General features: G+C 48.9%; 1 protein-coding gene across 7 annotated transcripts in view; it reads left to right on the plus strand.

The window, feature by feature from the left end:
* Positions 1 to 13,195, plus strand: part of LOC146863653 (putative E3 ubiquitin-protein ligase HERC1) — a 1,482,062-nt gene that overhangs the window by 627,724 nt on the left and 841,143 nt on the right. The window lies entirely within an intron of this gene.

Here is a 13,195-nt window from a genome sequence, read left to right on the forward strand (position 1 = left end):
CAGATGACTGTAACCTGTCCCTGCCACCTCCACCCTGCCTGTCCACATGCCATGGCCCTATCCCCTTCCTCCTGTCCTCCATGATCCATTTTACTGCCACACCCTTCTGCCCTCCCTGGTCTGTTGTGCTGCAACTGCTCCTCCTGCCTGCCCCGCACGGTCTGTTGTGAGGCCCCTTCCCCTGAACTCTCTTGTCTGTGCCCAGGTCCTGACCCTCCCTTCTATCCTCCATGGTCCTTTGTGCATGCCCCTGCACCCTCCTTCTTGCCCATCATAGCCATTGTGCTGCCACTAACCCTCCCGCTTGCCATGCATGGTCTTCTGTGCTGCCATGGCCCCTCCCACCTTCCCTGTGTGGTCAGTTAGCTGCCCCTGACCCCCTCCCACCTTCCCTCCATGGTCTGTGTGTAGCAGTCAATCAATCAATCAATCAAACACATTTATAGAGCGCGCTAGTCACCCGCAAGGGTCTCAAGGCACTGGGAGGGGGGGTGGGTGCTGCTACTGCTCGAAGAGCCAGGTCTTGAGTTGCTTCCTGAAGGAGAGATGGTCCTGGGTCAGTCGGAGGTGGGTGGGGAGGGAGTTCCACGTCTTGGCAGCCAGGTAGGAGAAGGATCTTCCTCTGGTGGTGGTTCTGCGAATCCATGGGACAGTGGCGAGGGCGAGGGCGAGGCCGGTGGATCGGAGCTGTCGGGTGGGTGTGTAGAACGTGAGGCGGCTGTTGAGGTATATGGGGCCCATGTCGTGGAGAGTCTTGTGAGCATGGGTGAGGAGCCTGAACGTGATCCTTTTGCTGACGGGGAGCCAGTGCAGGTCTCTCAGGTGGGCAGAGATGTGGCTGTGTCGGGGGATGTCCAGGATGAGTCGTGCAGAAGCGTTCTGTATGCGCTGGAGTCTTTTCTGTAGTTTGGCTGTGGTTCCAGCGTAGAGGGCGTTCCCGTAGTCCAGTCGGCTGGTGACGAGGGCCTGGGTGACCGTCTTTCTGGTTTCGGTGGGGATCCACCGGAAGATCTTTCGGAGCATGCGCAGGGTGTTGAAGCATGATGACGAGACCGCGTTGACTTGCTTGGTCATCGTGAGGGAGGAGTCCAGGATGAAACCCAGGCTGCGTGCGTGGTCCGTGGGCTTGGGGGCGGTACCCAGAGCAGGGGGCCACCAGGAGTCGTCCCAGGCGGAGGGGGATGGTCTGAGGATGAGGACTTCCGTCTTGTCTGAGTTCCGTTTCAGACGGCTGAGCTTCATCCATTCCGCGACGTCTTTCATTCCGTCCTGGAGGCTGGCTCTGGCGGTGCTGGGGTCGTTGGTAAGGGAGAGGATCAGCTGGGCGTCGTCAGAGTAGGAAATGATGTTTAGGTTGTGTTGGCGTGCGATGGCTGCGAGGGGGCTCATGTAGACGTTGAAGAGGGTGGGGCTGAGCGAGGAGCCTTGGGGTACGCCGCAGATGATCTTGGTGGCCGCTGAGCGGAAGGGAGGTAGGCAGACTATCTGATTTCTGTCGGAGAGGAAGGAGGTGATCCATTCCAGGGCCATTCCTTGGATCCTGGCGCGGTGGAGGCGGTTTGTTAGGGTGCGGTGGCAGGCTGCGTCGAATGCGGGCGATAGGTCGAGGAGGATGAGGGCAGCAGTTTCCCCGTTGTCGAGCAGGGACCTGATGTCGTCGGTGGCTGCGATGAGGGCGGTCTCGGTGCTGTGGTTTGCTCGGAATCCGGACTGTGATGGGTCGAGGGAGCCGTTTGTCTCGAGGAAGGCGGTCAGCTGCTTGTTGACGGTCTTCTCGATGACTTTAGCGGGGAAAGGGAGGAGCGAGATGGGCGGAAGTTCTTGAGGTCCGTGGGATCCGCTGTGGGTTTCCTTAGGAGGGCGCTGATCTCCGCATGCTTCCAGCTCTCCGGAAAGGTGGCAGATGTGAAGGAGTTGTTAATGATGTTCCGGAGTTGGGGTGCGATGATGGAGTCTGCTTTGCTAAAGATGTGGTGTGGACAGGGGTCGGCTGGGGAGCCGGAGTGGATGGTGTTGATCATGTGGGTGGTGTCTTCAGTGCTGACGGGGGTCCAGGCACAGAGTGTGGTGGTGGGGGGCGTTGGTTCGGTGGTTGGGTGCGTGGTCTGGGCACCGAAGCTGTTGTGTATGTCGGCGATCTTGCGGTGGAAGAACGAGGTGAGTGCGTCGCAGAGGTCTTGCGAGGGCGTGATATCATTGTTGCTGGCGCTGGGGTTGGAGAGCTCTTTAACGATGCAGAAGAGTTCCTTGCTGTTGTGGGTGTTGTTGTCTAGTCGTTCTCTGAATGCTGTCCTGTTGGTGGTGCGGATCAGCTGGTGGTGTTTGTGGATGGCGTTCTTGAGGGCTGTCATGTTTTCTGTTGACTGGTCGTGGCGATAGGCTTTCTCGAGGGTACGGCAGGATTTCTTGGAGTCTTTGAGGTCGTTGGAGAACCACGAGGTTTTCTTGCTGCCGGGTCCGCTGGGAGGATTCTTCAGTGGTGCAAGGGCATCGGCGCAGTTGGTGAGCCACTGTGTGAGGTTACGGGCTGCTTCGTTGGAGTCCGTAGTGTTGGCGGGAGGATTTTGGCTCAGGGAAGTGGTGAGCTGATCGGTGGTGATCTTGCTCCAGCATCTTCGGGGAGCCCGTTGCAGGTGGTGGTGGGTCGTGGTTTTCCTGAAGTTGAAGTGGACGCAGCTGTGATCTGTCCAGTGTGGTCTGGTGGAGTGGCTGAAGGAGATGTGGTTGCTGGAGGAGAAGACCGGGTCAAGCGTGTGGCCGGCATAGTGGGTGGGGGTGTTCACTAGTTGCTTGAGTCCGAGGTTGGCGAGGTTGTCTAGCAGGGTGGTGGTGTTGTTGTCATTGTTGTTTTCCAGGTGGAAGTTGAGGTCCCCTAGGAGGATGTAGTCTGAGGAGGTGAGAGCAAGCGGGCTGATGAAGACTGCGATGGCTTCGCTGAATTGTGTGCGTGATCGCGGGGGTCTGTAGATGAGACTACCTCTGAGGGTGGTTTTGGGGTCGGTGTGTATCTGGAAGTGAAGGTGCTCGGCGGCGGTGAGGGTGTCGTCGGCGTTGGTCGTGATGCGGATGGTGTTTCTGTAGACAATGGCGATGCCTCCTCCGGTTTGGTTACAACAAACAAATGATGGACGGAATGCTGACAATGCAGACATTCTCCCCCAGTCAAGAGATCTGGGTTAAATCCATCGTTCTTTTGCCCACTACGCCACCCCAGTTCAGACATGGCCATATGCAAATCAGTCTTGACCCTGTGCCTCATGGGAACAGTCCAGCCCGAACTGCCAAGCCATGTCTTCTCTGGACCGGAATCAAGCATCCTAGGACCGGTTTCTGGCTATCAGCCGTCATCAGCCAGGATAGCATGACTCCAGTGGCGTAGTGAGCACGGGTCCCACGTCTGGGAATACCCATCCCACTTAGGGCGAAAAGCGTTACAACAAACAAATGATGGACGGAATGCTGACAATGCAGACATTCTCCCCCAGTCAAGAGATCTGGGTTAAATCCATCGTTCTTTTGCCCACTACGCCACCCCAGTTCAGACATGGCCATATGCAAATCAGTCTTGACCCTGTGCCTCATGGGAACAGTCCAGCCCGAACTGCCAAGCCATGTCTTCTCTGGACCGGAATCAAGCATCCTAGGACCGGTTTCTGGCTATCAGCCGTCATCAGCCAGGATAGCATGACTCCAGTGGCGTAGTGAGCACGGGTCCCACGTCTGGGAATACCCATCCCACTTAGGGCGAAAAGCGTTACAACAAACAAATGATGGACGGAATGCTGACAATGCAGACATTCTCCCCCAGTCAAGAGATCTGGGTTAAATCCATCGTTCTTTTGCCCACTACGCCACCCCAGTTCAGACATGGCCATATGCAAATCAGTCTTGACCCTGTGCCTCATGGGAACAGTCCAGCCCGAACTGCCAAGCCATGTCTTCTCTGGACCGGAATCAAGCATCCTAGGACCGGTTTCTGGCTATCAGCCGTCATCAGCCAGGATAGCATGACTCCAGTGGCGTAGTGAGCACGGGTCCCACGTCTGGGAATACCCATCCCACTTAGGGCGAAAAGCGTTACAACAAACAAATGATGGACGGAATGCTGACAATGCAGACATTCTCCCCCAGTCAAGAGATCTGGGTTAAATCCATCGTTCTTTTGCCCACTACGCCACCCCAGTTCAGACATGGCCATATGCAAATCAGTCTTGACCCTGTGCCTCATGGGAACAGTCCAGCCCGAACTGCCAAGCCATGTCTTCTCTGGACCGGAATCAAGCATCCTAGGACCGGTTTCTGGCTATCAGCCGTCATCAGCCAGGATAGCATGACTCCAGTGGCGTAGTGAGCACGGGTCCCACGTCTGGGAATACCCATCCCACTTAGGGCGAAAAGCGTTACAACAAACAAATGATGGACGGAATGCTGACAATGCAGACATTCTCCCCCAGTCAAGAGATCTGGGTTAAATCCATCGTTCTTTTGCCCACTACGCCACCCCAGTTCAGACATGGCCATATGCAAATCAGTCTTGACCCTGTGCCTCATGGGAACAGTCCAGCCCGAACTGCCAAGCCATGTCTTCTCTGGACCGGAATCAAGCATCCTAGGACCGGTTTCTGGCTATCAGCCGTCATCAGCCAGGATAGCATGACTCCAGTGGCGTAGTGAGCACGGGTCCCACGTCTGGGAATACCCATCCCACTTAGGGCGAAAAGCGTTACAACAAACAAATGATGGACGGAATGCTGACAATGCAGACATTCTCCCCCAGTCAAGAGATCTGGGTTAAATCCATCGTTCTTTTGCCCACTACGCCACCCCAGTTCAGACATGGCCATATGCAAATCAGTCTTGACCCTGTGCCTCATGGGAACAGTCCAGCCCGAACTGCCAAGCCATGTCTTCTCTGGACCGGAATCAAGCATCCTAGGACCGGTTTCTGGCTATCAGCCGTCATCAGCCAGGATAGCATGACTCCAGTGGCGTAGTGAGCACGGGTCCCACGTCTGGGAATACCCATCCCACTTAGGGCGAAAAGCGTTACAACAAACAAATGATGGACGGAATGCTGACAATGCAGACATTCTCCCCCAGTCAAGAGATCTGGGTTAAATCCTCCGGTTTGGTTGACGCGGTCCCTCCGGGTGATCTTGTAGCCATCCGGGATGGCTATGGCGATGTCGGGGGCTGAGGAGACGTTCATCCAGGTTTCTGTGAGGAAGGCGACGTCCGGCGCTGTTGTGTCGAGGAGGTTCCAGAGTTCGACGGCATGCTTGTGGACGGAGCGGGTGTTGAGCAGGATACACTTGAGGTGGTTGTTGCTGGTGCCTGGTCTGGCGCGTGTGGTGCAGGTCCGGAGGCAGGTGAATTTGCAGGCTTGGCAGGTGAAGGGTCCGTGGGTGCATTTCGGGGTGGCTCGGTGGCAGGCGGGGGTCTGGCCGGTGTTGAGTGCGTGGAGGGCGGCGGCGGCGTAACTCAGTCGGGTGGGCTGGCATCGTCGAGGGCCAGGGGTCCTGGCGCTGGGCGCGGTCCAGGCACGGATGGGCGCAGACGAGCTTGCCTTTGGCGCGCCATTGGCGCGCCAGCGATGCGCCCGCTGCGTGGCCTCCATATGAGGGGGAGAGGGAGGGAGGAGCAGCTGGGAGGCGGGAGCGGGGCGGCCAATGGGAAGCGAGGGGGCGTGGCCGTGTGGGACGCGAGCGGCAGGAAAAAGTGGCACAGAAGGCAAGAGGGGGCAGGCGGGGAGAGACAGGCACAGCGGGCACAAAAATGAAAACAAGGGGCAAGTGGAACAGTAGGCAAAAACGAAAACACAGTCAACAGTAGGCAAAAAATGAAAAACACAGTCAACAGGGAAGAAGATGAAATGCAGTCAAACAGACCAGTCTGCAGGGAGGCAGCAGACAACATGGAGCAGCTGCAGCGGCACACAGGGGGTCTGCGCGGTGGCAGAGGGAGCGACCTGCCTGGTCACAGGGTCAAGGGTCGCATGTATGCCATCATAGTCTCACTGTTGCTCTCCATGGTGTGTCTTGTTTCTAGTGCCCATCCTGCCTGACCTGCATGGTCATCCTGCTGCTCCTGCCCTGCTCTCTTGCCCCCAGCCCTCTCTTTCCATATGCAGACCCCTATTCCATCCCTCCTGGCTTGTCTGTTCCATTGTAATGCCCATGATCCGTCCCTCCTGCCCTTTATGGTCTGTTATGCTGCAGCTTTCTCTCCTGTCTGTCCATTATGGTCAGCTAGCTACCATTGCCTCTTTCCCCTCTGTTCTCTGTTGTCCATGTGCATGGTCCTGTCCCCTCCCTATTGCTTTCTATGGATTGTTTTGCTGCACTCCCGTCCCGCATGCCCTGTGTGGTGTATTGTGCTGCTGCAAACCCTGATGCCTGACCTGTAGAGTCAGTTTGGTGCACCTCTCCATGTCCCTCCTGTCCTCTGTTATCCAAGTCCATGTCCATGTCCCTACCCCAATTCCTCCTGCCTACCATGATCCAATGTACCATACTTGCGAACATTTTGAACTTGGTAAGAGGGAGATTTTGAAAAAAAACTGGGGTATTGATTTTCCCCTTTGAGTTACATTTAAAAAGAGGAGATTGTAGACAGGAGACAGATCTAATAAAGCCCATTTGAGCTTAAAAACATTGGACGTTTCCTGGCTGAATCGGGTCTGTTGGCATGTATGGTTGTATGACCGCTGCCTCTTCCTTCTGCCCACAATGGTCTATTATATTGCCACAGCCTCTCTTGCCAGTCCTGTATTGTTGGTTTGTTGCCCCTGCCCCCCTTTCCACTGCCCTCCATAGTCTGTTGTGCTGCCACTGCCCTTCTTGCCTGCCCAGTGTGGTCAAATTGTTGCCTCTGCACTCTCCAACCTGCCTTCAACTTTCAGAGTCCGTGCCCCTGGCCTCTGCCTCTCAACAGTATCCCAATGAACAACTAGATTGCTAACATTCTATATTCATTACAAAAGTGTGGAACGCCTGACGTCATCTTGATGTAATCAAAACTGTAATACCTAGAGCATTTCCTTTAGAAATTACATATATGAGAGGGTCTTATTTGCATAAAAATTATGGTTAGTGCTCTAAAAAAATAAAATGAGGACATATTTTCTGAGTTTTCAAATAGCGACAAAGAACTTTTAAATTATTTGTAATCTTTAGTTTTTTTATCCAGTTGACCACTTGATTAAATGTTGCACCTAGGGGAGAGGATGTGGTGTTACTTCCAGAGCTGCAGACTTTGCAACTGGGAAACCAGGTTGGAGTTTCTGCTTCAGCTCAACATTCTGTGATTCTGGTCAAATCACTTAATCTCCCCATGTCTACAACCAAAATGAATTTGATCTTGTGTGATGTAACCGATGCTCATATAAAGCACTCCAATACCTGAAAAGTCTGCACTATATAAAATATTTGTGCTGCATTTGGGATCTTTTGTCTCTGGTGGCCATCTTGGGAGATTTATTTGTTATGAAGTTTCCTAATTTCCTCATTTACTGCAGTCTCCTCAGTCGGAAATGCTTTCAGTTTTTTACTTTGATTCCATCAAGAAGGTATTCAGATACGTCACACATTTGCCATAAAATTCTGAATGTTAGCACTCTAGTTGTTCATTAGATCACTGTAGTAAAGCTACTGCTCACCACGGAAGTCTGCTGCTGGTATTAAAAGTGCATGTTTCAGTCTGAATATCAGAATTTTTTAATGAAATAGAAGAGGATTTGAGAAGTCACTCAAAATGTGCTCTAATTTTTCTTTCTTCAGCACTAATCATAATTTCTATGGCAAAATGACCCCCCTCATTGTGTTCCTTTTTAAATTAAATGTTTTAAGTGTTACCAGTTTATTCCAATCAAGATGGCTTCAGGTGTGCCATACTTTTGTCATAAGTAAGACTGTTAGTGCTCTAGTTGTTCTTTAGAACACTCTGGGACATTCTGTCATTGGGCTAAACGTGGGCTACATCTGGATGGTATTTGTGCTACATTTGGGCTCTTTGTCTCTGGTGGTCATCTTGGGAGATCAATGTGTTATGAAGTTTCCTAATTTCCTAATTTACTGCAGTCTCCTCAGTAGAAAATACTTTCAGTTTTTACTTTGATTCCATCAAGAAGGCATTCAGATGCATCACACATTTGCCATAGATTCAGAATGTTAGCACTCTAGTTGCTCATTAGATCACTGTAGTAAAGCTACTGCTCACCAGGGAAGTCTGCTGCTGGTATTCAACATGCATGTTTCAGTGGGCATGTCAAATTTTTTTTATGAAATAGAAGAGGATTTGAGAAGCAAAAATGTGCCCTAATTTTTTTTTCTGCAGCACTAATCATACTTTCTAATGCAAAATGAACCCCCTAATTTTGTTCCTTTGCAAATTAAATGTTTTAAGTGTCACCACTTTTTTCCAATCAAGATGGCTTCAGGTGTGCAATACTTTTGTCATAAGTAAGACTGTTAGCACTCTAGTTGTTCTTTAGAACACTCTGGGATATTCATGGAAAAAAACACAGGTTTCAGGGACGTTATAATTAGTCTGACATTTCACTTGTACAAAACCAGAGAAATTCAGGTGGTATAGTTAGCGGAGCTAACTATAACTCATGCCCCCGCAATGCACTGTTGATGAGGTCACATATTACATCACTCATGATATGGTCAGTGACATCACTGATGACATCTCAAATGACATCAATGATGATATCACTGATGACATCATCCAGTGACTGTGAGTGTTTCTAAAAAGTTTAAGAATGTGATATATATATGATGATTCAGTCAGTGTCTGACTGACTGTATAAGTGAGTGATTATACGTGTCTGGGTGAATGTATGGGTGAGTGACTAATCTGTGTGAATGTCTGTATCAGTCTGTCAGTTGGTGTATAAGTGACTGCATGGGTTGGTGAATAGGTACATGAGTGTCTATATGGGTTATTGAATTATTGTATTGAGTACCTGTATGGATGCCTGAGTGCATGTGTGTTGTGTGACAACCTGCATGGATGTGTGAGTGGGTGATTCACTGGCTGTATGGGTTCATGAGTGCATCTGCAAGGGGCTGTATGGGTGAGTGAGTGTGCATATGGGTGTGGTGGTGAGTGAGTGGATTTCTCAGTGGTATATCTGTAAGTAACTGCATATGTGAATGGCAGTATATGTGAGTGTTGGAGTATAAAAGTGACTGTCTGTGAAAGTGAGTGATTGTGAGAGTGGATGTATGGATGAGTGTGTGCTTGTGTCAGTGATTCTATAAGAGAGTAAGTATGTGTTAGTATCTATGAATAAGTGAGGTGGTGTGTATATTACTGTATAGGTGAGTAAATGGCATTGTGATTGACTCTGGGTGACTGACTAGGTGTGTGAGTAACTCTATGGGTGAGTGGCGATGTGTGAGTGTCTGTATGGGTGTATGAATGCATATAATAGTGGCTGTATTTATGAGTGACTGCATGTATGAGTGACTGTATCGGTGAGTATGTGGATGTGTGTGTAGACCTATGAATCAGTGAGTGGGTATGTACTAACTGGTATTGGCGTGTCTATGGTTTCAAGAATGGTAGTCTGTATTTTAGAGTGGGTGTATAAAAGGTTAAATTAGGGTGTGAGTAGGTGCATTAGAGATTAAGTGGATGAGGCCATCAGTGATCTCATCAGTTATGTCATCAGTGATGTCATCAGTGATGTCACTGACCATGTCATGAGTGATGTAATATGTGAATATGTGAATTCATCAGCAGTGCATTGTGGGGGCGTGTTGTTATATATAGATTGCCCCTTGTATGGCTCAATACCTAAAAAATGTAAATATTAAATGAAGACAGCCCATGGTTTAGCTAAATGTCATATGTGACGATGAAGTCAATTCTACCCCATGTTTTGTGCAATAATTGACATGTTAGGCACAATCTCCCTCTTTAACTTACGGAGCAGCTATCCAATTTCATTTCCCCCTGGATTTCCGACCCCTTGCACTACTCTGTGGAGACTGCTTTCACTATTCTGTGGATGTTGTTCTTCATTTAAAGTGTTTATTTTTTTTACTTGATTTTCCCCCAACCTCGTGGTAGTTTCGACCGCACCTAAACTCACTGATTTTCCCCGAGCTGCTTCCTTGGTTGGCACGCACCATGTGATACATGTCACATGGCAATACACCTGCATTATCGGCGCATCGTCTCACGCCGCACACTAGCAGCTGCTCGAGGGGACAATTCATCTACTAGTATACCATACAGTTCCATAGAACCCTTTGAATGCTAAGATTGTTAATCATTTAGAAGCAACCATGGCCTACATATATGTGTAACTATATAGATATTACGCACATTAAGAACTGCTGCATTCTTTTCGTGGCTGAAGCAAAAAAATATCCTGCAGTCAGCATGTGCAGGGGAACAGAAGGCACACCATGCCTGCATCAAAGAAGCAGAAGGCGAAACAAAAACCCACACTTTTTGCCAAAGAACACTTTTTTCAACACGGGCTTTTTATTATTTTCGATAAAGTTTTGTATTCTAAATTTCTGCCTCCATAGTGCATTGGGAGTAAGGTGTGCATTTGGTGATTTACACATAACTCATTCATTCTTTGCCAAAATGTACTTGTGTCTCTTCTAGCTTTCGGTTGTTTGTCTTTCTGCTTGTCTTTTTCTTTATTTCTAAGAGTGTTTTTTGTTATTCGCTTCCCACCGGTCTTTCTGTTATCATCTCTGTCTGGTTTCACTGCATTTCCCTTTTATGCTAGTTTCTGTCCTTCTGCCATCCACTAGCTGCAAACATTATTCAATCTATGTATTTTTGTATTTGCCCTCCCATCTATCTAGAATCCTGTCTTCTGCTTTTTAAGTCTTTCAACCGATCTATCTTTCCCCCTTTTATCATCCGCTGCACATCAGTAGCGCTTGTCTTTTCAACATTTTCTATCTGCTTTTTTTTTTTCTCTCTGTCTGCCCGACTCTCCTATGTTCAAGATGTGCATGGCTGCCCGAATGTCTGGTTGCCATTTTCTGTCTGAGTTCCCATCCGCTTGTCATTCCAATTGTCATTTGCAGAAATTCTTTTTTTACCCTTTTGAGTCTGTGTGCCGTTTGCCCATTCTCTTTCCTACTGCTTAATGGTTGTTTTACTTTTCAGTCTATCTTTTGTCATTTTTTTATTCGACTGTCTGCCTGGTTAAACCTATTTTTTGGCTTTTTTTAACTGTCTGTTTTTTTTATATTATTGTATCTGTCCCTTATCCTGCCTTTCTTCATTTTCCCCTCTTGGTTTACTTGTGTGTATGCCTTCTTTAACTGTCTGTCTCCCTTGTTGTCATCCTCTGTTTGCTTTTACTTTTTCCATAGCTAGCTTTTCTCCGCCTTTTATCTACCTTCCTGTGTCTCTTTGCTGCGTGGCACCTGTCCGTCTGAATATTCCTTCATCATTTTCCCTTTTTTTCTATCTGCCTGCCTCCGCTTTAGCCATAGCTCACTGTAACTGTCTCTTTGTTGTGTTTTTAATTTTTCATCTGCGTGTTTCCCTTGTTACCTTTGTTTCTGTCTGTCTTTTCTCATTTTCTATCTATCTTAATACTTTCTGCCTGCCTTTTGTGACAGTTGACCACTCTGTTTTCTACTTTACTTGCCTTTTATTGAACACTCCAACTGTCAGCCTCCTCACGCCCCCTTGCCTTTTCTATATGTTCCTGTTTTATTCCCATTATATATATATTTTTTTCTAATTATCTCGCTTGTTTTGTACCTAACTCTAAACATTTGTGAAGTCATGCCATCTTGTCCCCGAGCTCTTTGGTACAATGCATGTAGATGCTTAGCAAATGACAGTATTGCAGGACAGGCTTCTGCAATGGTTTACAAGGCTCATGTCATGGGTCAGAGGGACCTGAAGACAGACTGGCATTTCACAGCGCATATGTGCCCACACAGCGTACCTCTCCACTCCCTGCAGCAAGCACACCAGTGGTGAACCCTAAGATTCTAGAGAGGCAAATGATACTGCATGGATCAATATGTCATAAGCCTCTTTTTGCACCTCTGTTGGTTCTTTCTGCACTGCACCTCTTTTGCAAATTTCTGCGTCCCTCTTGCCTATTTCTGCACCCCTCTTACTTTGTTGTCCACTTCTCTTGCTTCTTTCTGCACTTCTCATGCTTCTTCTGCACTGCTCTTGCTTCTTTCTGCACCTCTCTTGCAAATTTCTGTTTCCCTGTTGCCTCTTTCTCACCCCTGCACCCTTGTTCCCCCTTTCTGTACCTTTCTTGCCTGCTTCCTCACTTGTCTTAACTCTTTCTGTACCTCTGTTCCATCTTTCTGCACTTCTCTTGCCTCTTTATGCACACCTCTTGCTTCTTTCTGTCCCCCTTTAGCCTCTTTGTGCACCTTTCCTTCCTCACTCTGCACCTCTCTTGCCTTTTTCTGCAGTTCTCTTGCTGCTTTCTGCACCTCTTTTACTTTGTTCTGCACTTCACTTGCCTTTTTCTGTACCCCTCTTTCCTCTTTCTGCACCTCTGTTGGTTCTTTCTGCACTGCTCTTGCTTCTTTCTGTACCTCTGTCCCAAATTTCTTCATCCCTCTTGCCTCTTTCTGCATCCCTCTTCCCTCTTTCTGCACCTCTCTTGCCTCAGTCTGCCCACCTGTTCTGCATCCCTTCCCGCAGTTTTTTGCCTCCTTTTGAACCTCACTTGCCTCTTTCTGCACCTCCATTGGTTCTTTTGCACTGCTCTTGCTTCTTTCTCCCCCTCTCTTGCAAATTTCTGCACTTGTCTTGCCTCTTTCTGCACCCATCTTACCTCTTTCTGCACCACTCTTGCCTCTATCTTCACCCCTGTCCCCTCTTTCTGTACCTCTTTTGCCTGTTTCTGCAAGTCTCTTGTCTCTTTCTGCAGTTCTCTTGCCTCCTTCTGCACCTCTGTTGCTTCTTTCTGCACTTCTCTTGCCTCTTTCTGCACCCCGTTGCTTCATTCTGCATTTCCCATGCTTCTTTCTGCACCTGTCTTGCTTCCTTTTGCACCCCTGTTGTCTCTTTCTGCACACGTCTTCCCTCTTTATGCACCTCTCTTGCCTCTTTCTGCACCTCACTTGCTTCTTTATGCACTTCTCTTGCTTCTTTCTACACCTCTGTTGCTCCTTTCAGCAATTCCCTTGCCTCTTTCTGCACTTCTTTTGCTTGTTTTTGCCCCTCTCTT

This window comes from Triturus cristatus, chromosome 2_1, assembly GCF_964204655.1.
Source record: "Triturus cristatus chromosome 2_1, aTriCri1.1, whole genome shotgun sequence".
Classification (NCBI taxonomy): Eukaryota; Metazoa; Chordata; class Amphibia; order Caudata; family Salamandridae; genus Triturus; species Triturus cristatus.